The 7,500-nt window shown below is 42.4% G+C and overlaps 2 protein-coding genes, 1 long non-coding RNA gene and 1 pseudogene across 3 annotated transcripts in view; 2 read left to right on the top strand and 2 right to left on the bottom strand.

The window, feature by feature from the left end:
- Nucleotides 1-3,456, bottom strand: part of LOC138050859 (solute carrier family 22 member 15-like) — a 12,852-nt pseudogene extending 9,396 nt beyond the window's left edge.
- The window catches only part of LOC138051400 (tetratricopeptide repeat protein 28-like), a 301,832-nt gene that overhangs the window by 195,768 nt on the left and 98,564 nt on the right, over nt 1-7,500 (top strand). The window lies entirely within an intron of this gene.
- The window catches only part of LOC138051422 (uncharacterized), a 253,692-nt gene that overhangs the window by 204,897 nt on the left and 41,295 nt on the right, over nt 1-7,500 (top strand). The gene's annotated exons all lie outside the window — the stretch shown is intronic.
- LOC138051441 (uncharacterized) overlaps nt 4,613-7,500 on the bottom strand; it is a 115,228-nt gene continuing 112,340 nt past the window's right edge. Inside the window, exon 3 of the long non-coding RNA XR_011132813.1 lies at nt 4,613-4,743. This is a non-coding gene — a long non-coding RNA (uncharacterized lncRNA). The remainder of the gene's footprint in view (nt 4,744-7,500) is intronic.

Raw genomic sequence — 7,500 nt, 5'->3', positions numbered from 1 at the left:
GAAGGGGGTGCTCGTCGGAGATTTTGAAAACCTAACTATGCGCTCACTGTTTAAGGTCGACATTTTTTCGAGTTTGCGATAAACGGGTTTGTTCCTCTCTTTCTTTCACGTCACAAAAATTTTAAAATGTCAACACCGCCTAAAACTTGTACTCTGACACTTGTCCGGTTTTGGGTCAAATCATTAAAATTAGGCAAATTTTTGAAGAGACAGCTAAACTGTGCAGAATACCCAGCCACTTCTTTGAGTATGAGTGCCGTGTATTGTTATATGCCTTGTTCTTCGAACGTTGCTGCTACAAGGGCATAGACCATAGTATGTGGCCGGCAGTTACTCTGAGACAAAGGGGAAAAGCGATTTATCTAAAACAAAAAATAAAACATTTGAGGGTAGCTCAGTTCACTTAACTTACCAGGACCATGTCTCAATAAGTGTGATTTTTATCAAGTATTTAGTACTGAACAAAAGCCACAAGTGATAAGTTTTCTTTCTCACTTCTTCTCTTCCTTCTCTTTGCATCGCTGCAAGCTTTCTCTCGGGATATTCATACCCATTCGCCTTCGCCATTCGACGCAAAATTTTTTCGGCCTCTTTGACCCGACAACTATCGCGGAGACTCTGGAATGATCCTACAGACAATAACGCTAATTTAACTGAGGATCTTGCACTGACGCCAGTGGAACTGGAATGTTAATTTATGCAATATTTATTAAATCAGATTCGAAGATCATTGTTTTTTATTTCGTCACACCTCAAAAAAAAGCGAACTGAACGAACGACAACGGCCACGGCAACAAGAACGTCAGAAATTTGCATATTTAGTGGGCAAAAACAATAGCTTTGCACGCTCTGCACGTGCGTTTTTCATTTTTGTCCATTTCTTTGCCGTCGTCTGCAAAACAACAACGTGAAATAGCCCAATTTGAGGTGTTATCAAGGACGTCAGCACTTTAAATTTTCATTTTCTTCCCTAAATTAAGTGCTGTTCAGACGAGTGTCCTTTTTGAAGAACTACCTCACCGTTGTCATTATAAAAAGATTGAAATAGTCACGAAGCGATTACAATAACCCGAATTTATATTTTGAGATGACGTTCTCGTTGCCGTCGCCGTTGTCGTTGTTACGCTCCCTATTGTTTGTGCTTTGTTACGGCCGAGGGAGGCTGGGGAAGCCTTTGGCTGGATTTCCAATAATGGAACGTTTTTCTAGAAGGCGAGACAAAGCATGATTTGACTTAAAAACACTACAGCTCGACGGACAAAGAAGAGTAAGTTTGCTAGCAGTCTAACAGCGTAGTGGTAAAGCGCTTAACTTCCTACTATTCTTGACATTCACAACAGGAGCGGAGAACTCCTCTTAAGCGCGATTATTTTAATTAAGACGAGTCCAACGGTTTCAGATTGTAGGAGTGATCCCTCTCAGTTCCAAGGGAAATGATTAGTTCTGTAACGAGATAGACTGCGAGTAGTCACTAATTTCGGCAATGGATTGTGAGGCGGGCAAAATACACGCGCGGGCAAGAATTGCGAGGAGACGCGAGGCGAAGCGACGCGAGGGGAGCTTAAATGTCGGCTCTCCCCTCGAGTCCCGTCTACTCGCAATTTCGCGCTTGTGCGTGTAATTCGCTTCCCTATAATCCATCACCGAAATTAGAGACTACTCACAGTCTAGTAAATAAATCAATATATATATATTTTTTTTAATTTTGGTTCGTTCAACCGCTGTGAATTTGTAAGTTCGGATACAAGGGCTCCTAGCTATTTCATAGCGAACTTTGCGAGACTTATTCGAACATGATTTTGCTAATAATCAGTGTACCATATTCTCTTACCAATAATACGCAATAAACGGCACATTCAGCAGGGTTATGACCAAACTGAAAGGTTTCCAGCCACGAATGAATTACGCAATCAAAGCTTGCACAGCAATACCAACCCCGTAGGCCACATGGGACAAACAGTTTGCCCAACGTCTCCACTGAGGAGTCGCCATTTCAGTCATGAGATGAGACCCAGCGATCAAGCATCCTGTAAATGACATGAAAAAAATGAAAAAGATTATCTCCAACCTCTTACCGAGGGTATCGGATCACTGCTTTCATGAAGAGAGAGACCATGGGAACGAGGTAATGAAAAAGCTCGTCTGCATTTGCCATTCCGACTCTATTTGCGACAACGAGCAAGATTGCCCAAAACAAAGATAACCTGAGCCTGTTGAAGTCTTAATTGACAGAAAGGAAAACGTTTCCTTTATTATTTGCAAGTTGATAATTGAGGCAATTGTTGTATGGAGTATTATGGAATCTTTATCAGCTGGAGCTCATCAAGGGGTAATTCGTTGAGTCAACCCTTTCTCGAGTAAAGTTATTTTTAGGAACAGGTTTTTGCCGCGAAAAATATCATATTTGCCTTGAGGCTGAGATAGCTTTGTTTTGATTGCCTTTTACAACAGTGGGCGTGCTGAATCTCCCAAGGGAAGCGTTCTATAAATAAATCAACTCTGGAAATGGTTGATTCCTAAGCCAAATATGGTAAATAGAGGCCCCACTTGATGAGCTACTGATATTAGAGAACAGACTGCAAGTGGGAGTAGTCTCTTATTTCGGCGTGCGAGTGATGAGTGGGATAATTCCCCTCGCGACGCGCGTCTTCCGAATTCCTCCCGCGCGTGTATTTCTACCGAGCTCCCAACTCGCTCTCCGAAATTAGAGGCAACTGACAGTCTAATTGGAGAACATATGAAATGATACATATTTCCAGGTTGAAATGAAGGTATAAATATTGATTCTGAAGAAAATGATCATCGCCGTTAAAAAGAAACTTATAATCAGTTGTGATGGAATATGGAATCCCATTCTCCTCCCAGAACAGAACACAGACTCTGGCCACAGCCAAAAATGCGCGCAGTCGCGGTAATGGCATAATGTTGTAACCATTGACGACCGTTATTGTTTCAAATTCCTGAGAATGCACAGAAGAACCGGAAATGCGTAATTCACGGACTTCCTGCTTTGGCTGTGACCAGAGTCCGTGTTCTTGAAAAGCGAATGAAAGCTACAATAAGCCACAAAAATAGTTGAGACACTGAACTGGGAAGACAACAATTGGGGAAAAATCCCCTTAACGTTACATTTTCCCCTTGCACTGCCCCCAATTCCCCCGCCCACCCCCTTCATTGTTTGTTTGGGGGGGGGGGGTGGGGTTAGATGGAAAGACCTTGGGGAGGGATTTGTCCGAGATTCCTTAAAAGTGAAAGTGTTTCAACCCTTTTTGCGCTTATTGTAGCAGTCTAGACACGCAAGGGAGCCGAGGGGAGAATGGGGAGAGAGCGAAAATTTGGATCTATTTCTCTCCCCATCTTCCCCTCGGCTCTTCGGCTCGCTTGCGTGACGAGAGCGGCTCGACTGACTTAGAAGGGACGTCCGGCAGTCTACTCACTTAGTAGTTTATCCAACATATTAGACACTACTGAAACGATTTACTTTCACCATTCGATGGAAATATATAAATCGATCGTTTGTTTTGAAGTTGTAACAGGGATCTCGTATAAAGCCACGGTAGACAGGCCCCAGTTGTTTAAACGATGGATAGCGCTATCCAGCGGATAAACACTAGCAAAACCAATTGAGTTATCCAGTGGATAGCGATTTATCCGGTGGATAGCGCTATCCACCCTTCGAACAACTGGGGCCAGGCGTTTATTTCACAGCAATGAGCGCGGCATAACACTGCAAGCTCTCTTTCGCTTCGTAAAACTCCTGCATATAACTCACATATAAAACCCCGTTTCACGACCACGAGGTAAATCTGTTCTGATGGTGGAGCCAATATTAATACAATTTACCCTCTGGATTAAGATTCACGTCTTCAAAGTATCGCTCCCCTCGCCTGTGTTTTCCTTGTTAAGTCAAGTACATCTAGTCATCCGGAGAAATCCTTGACTATTGCTGCGTCATAGCCTCGTTGGCATACACAAAAACAAAGATGGCGGATTTCAATTGAAGCGTTATTGTTGGCTACTTAAATACACTAAGCCCAAATGAGTGGTCAAGTATGACAATGCAGATAAAGAACTTTCGATTCAGAATAACTTTTTCTAGCTAGGCCGTACTTTCCCTTTAAGTTTGACGTTTACAGCCAACGGGAAACGGCAGGCTCCTACTTGTCATAAAAGCGTGGAAATTCTTTCATTTTAACTTGTCTCATTCCTTTCAAACGTTTCTTCATATCCCGAGCTAAGAGGACAGAAATGAGCTAATATCAAGCAGGGTTCTTACATTTTTGGCAAAACACTAATTTCACTCACGACGTTTGCCGTTTGGGGTTAACGTCATGGTTAACCTCTCTAATAGTTGTCTCAAACGTTGATGGCTCTGTCCAGTAATTAATCACTATCCAATGGACACCTGAGTTAGTCGACAGTGGATGCCGTGCTATCCTCTCCTGTTTCTGAAAAACCCAGACGTGATATTCTGTGCGCTACGTTTATTTGCAGTTGCTCCTTTTTAGAGGAAAATTATATATAAAACGTTTCTAAGCAGCTGCTTTGCAATAGGTTTTTACTACTTTGGCCGGTTCCTTCCTTCCTTGTACTTCTTCGAAGACCCTATCAGCAAGCAATCATTAGACCAAAGACTTAGTCCTCAGGGTAGTTAAGAGCGAGATGATCTCCGGCTCCTACTTCGGATACCGGATATTAAGACAGGCGTAAAAGCTTTCCGTATGCCAGTGCGCATGTGCAAAACTAGAAAAGAATGAAAAGCAAATTGTGACAAAACTCAGATTCCCATGGGTAGTTACGTAGCACGGAACGAAGAAACGAAAAAATCATAGCAATATCGGGGTTGCCAAAAAAATTAAGACTACCACGACAAGCCCATGTGAGGAAACTTTATTAGGCAACATATATATATACTAATGCGTTTCGTAATCTTTGGCCAGCCCCGAATTTACGCATGGTTCTCCGAGGAAGTTCACTTCGGCGCTCTAAGAGAGCCTTGACGACAATACTCACTTAAGCTTGCTTATTTCTCAATTATGAGGTAAAAGTAATTGCAAAATATTTGTAATGATAACGAAGCACACTCTTAAATCAGTTTTCCCGAATTTCATTCTAAGTATTCTAAAGTTAATTGTTTCGATCGGATAATAACAGGTTCCGAAAAACAAGGAAATGAAGAAATAAATCAAAACAGTTTTTTGAGCCTGACTTGGAGGATAACAAAACAATAGCAACTGTCGCAAGTTTATATGTACAAGGAAGGGTAACGTTTTTGCAAACGTTGGCCGTGTAGCACTTATATTTCAACAGATTTAACTATTAGAGGGTAATGTGAAGTGGTAGTTTTCTACTCATATAGACCATGTGAGCGTTAGCCCTTCTAATGCAATTGGGCCTGTTAGATATAAGGTCAAGGTAAAGTCACTTTATTTAACGTCGGTAGTTACTTTACTTCACCAAGGATCGAACCAGGGACTTCTCGCTCCGAAAGCCGCGCACTAGCACACTGAGCGACGACTGCTTCTCCTCCTCCTCCTATAGAAATGCGCCAGGGGACTGGACGCTGTATGCGACGTCATGAGACGTCAGTGAAAAACCATGTGCTTTTGAAGAGAAGTTGTAACGCTAAAAAGGTCAAGTTTAAACTGTAGAAATACACGTGGAATACTTCAACATTGTGTGGATTTCTTGTGCAACAGGCCCATACAAGAACAGAGAAAAACTCTGAGCAGGCCCTGAGCAGGCGGTGACATTGTCATCTAAAATTCCCACGACCTGCTCGCGTCCGACCTTGTAGCTCAGTCGGTAGAGCAGCGGTGATCTAACCCGAAGGTCGTGGGCTCAATTCCCCTGTCATTGTATGGACCCAATTCAATTAGTAGGGCCAATGCTCACATGGTTTATATGAGTAGAAAACAAGCACTTTACATTACGTTCTAATAGTTAAGTCTGTCAAGTTTATATGGCCGAGTTCTAATACTTTGTGGAAACTGTAAATCAAACGGTGTGATAGGAGGGAAATACCGGGAGAAAATCCTTTCGGAGTCGATTGAAGAAGCAGCGAATAGGCCGAGTTCAATATATCAATATTAAGGCGTGGCTACGAGGCCTTAAGGTCAAATTTCACGGTGGAGTTCTGTTTTCTTTGTCTCATAAGTCTCAAGGAGGAGTTCTAAACAAAACAATCGTTGAATTTAACTGTAAAGCCTCGTAGCTAACCATGTGTGAATATTGACATATCGAACGTGTGCTATTAGGAATATGGGACTCAATCCCAGGCCACCTTAGAGGAAGGCGAATGCTTTCACTGCGCCACACCTCTTCCCCCAAAGACGAAAATTGTTGTGAAAAAAATTGGGAAACCAGGAATTTAGCAAAGTGTTTATAGGATTTAGGACTCGTGAGCAAAGGCCAACCAAAAGATCTAACTTCGCATTCCGGTCTGACGGGTTTGCAGCTAATGACATACTTTTTCCTGTCTTCAAGTAACTCGTGAAAGTTGTTCTAAAAGAGAACCTTTGCAATAAGGCACCATCTCTGTTGTCGTGTGACGGTTGTCGAAATCTTCTTCTCTGGACTACACTCAGAACCGGATGAAAAATATAAATTGCCATCTGAGAAACAAGAAACCTGAACCCTTGTTTATCAAATTGGCTTTGAAGCACCATTGCCCTTCCTGCTCTGGGTCTCACTTAGTATATATATATGTTATTCACCGGCCGGGAGGTCCGTATTGGGAAAAACTGTGCCCGAGGTCTTGAGTACGGCCCGAGGCCGTAGGCCGAGGGCCGTACTCGAGACAGAGGGCACAGTTTTTCCCAATACGGACCGACCAAGGCCGGTGAATAACGTTTTTATTTATTTCTAAATTCTATTCTTAGAAGGTAGGAGAAACTATTAAGAAAAACTCTAAAAGTCATGTTTTAATTTTACGCATTGTTGGGTAATAAAATTCGCTTTCACTAGACGGTAATAGCTTTCGTCAGAATCCATTGTTTTTTATGAGAAAGTTGAACAATAACACTGCTCTATTGCAAAAAACAATTATGACAAATTGAAACTTCGCTCTTCCAATTCGCAAGTTCACTCTGCGCTTAGCGTAGTTGGTTACCATGACCGTGGTCAGGAGATAGGAAAATACTGCCCGCTCCCGGAACCAATCAGATTGCAGGATTCTCAGGATACCGCCCGCTCACGATCAAAGAAATAAATGAAATAATTTACTTTCCGTCGAGTGGGCGGAAGTGTCGTAAAAATTCGCAATGGATGGTTTACGATAGAAATTTGTTTGGCGTTTACGGGCAAGGCAAACGGCAGCCTTCTTTATTTCAAAAAAAGGTATTCCCTTTTCTTGTCTCCCTCTTGTTTTTTTAGAATCTGTTAGATAAGTGTAGCGAACAGGCAAGAAAGCAGCCGAAATCAAGCGTACAAGTTCCCAAATTTTTGGTGGAACCTTAAAGTTCAGCCTGCCGTTCGCTGTAAATCCTTGGAGACCCAGAC

This window comes from Montipora capricornis, chromosome 6 (assembly GCF_036669925.1).
Source record: "Montipora capricornis isolate CH-2021 chromosome 6, ASM3666992v2, whole genome shotgun sequence".
In the NCBI taxonomy this organism is placed as follows: domain Eukaryota; kingdom Metazoa; phylum Cnidaria; class Anthozoa; order Scleractinia; family Acroporidae; genus Montipora; species Montipora capricornis.
The sequence above is the reverse complement of the archived record's forward strand: the minus strand, read 5'-3'. Positions and strand labels throughout refer to the sequence as shown.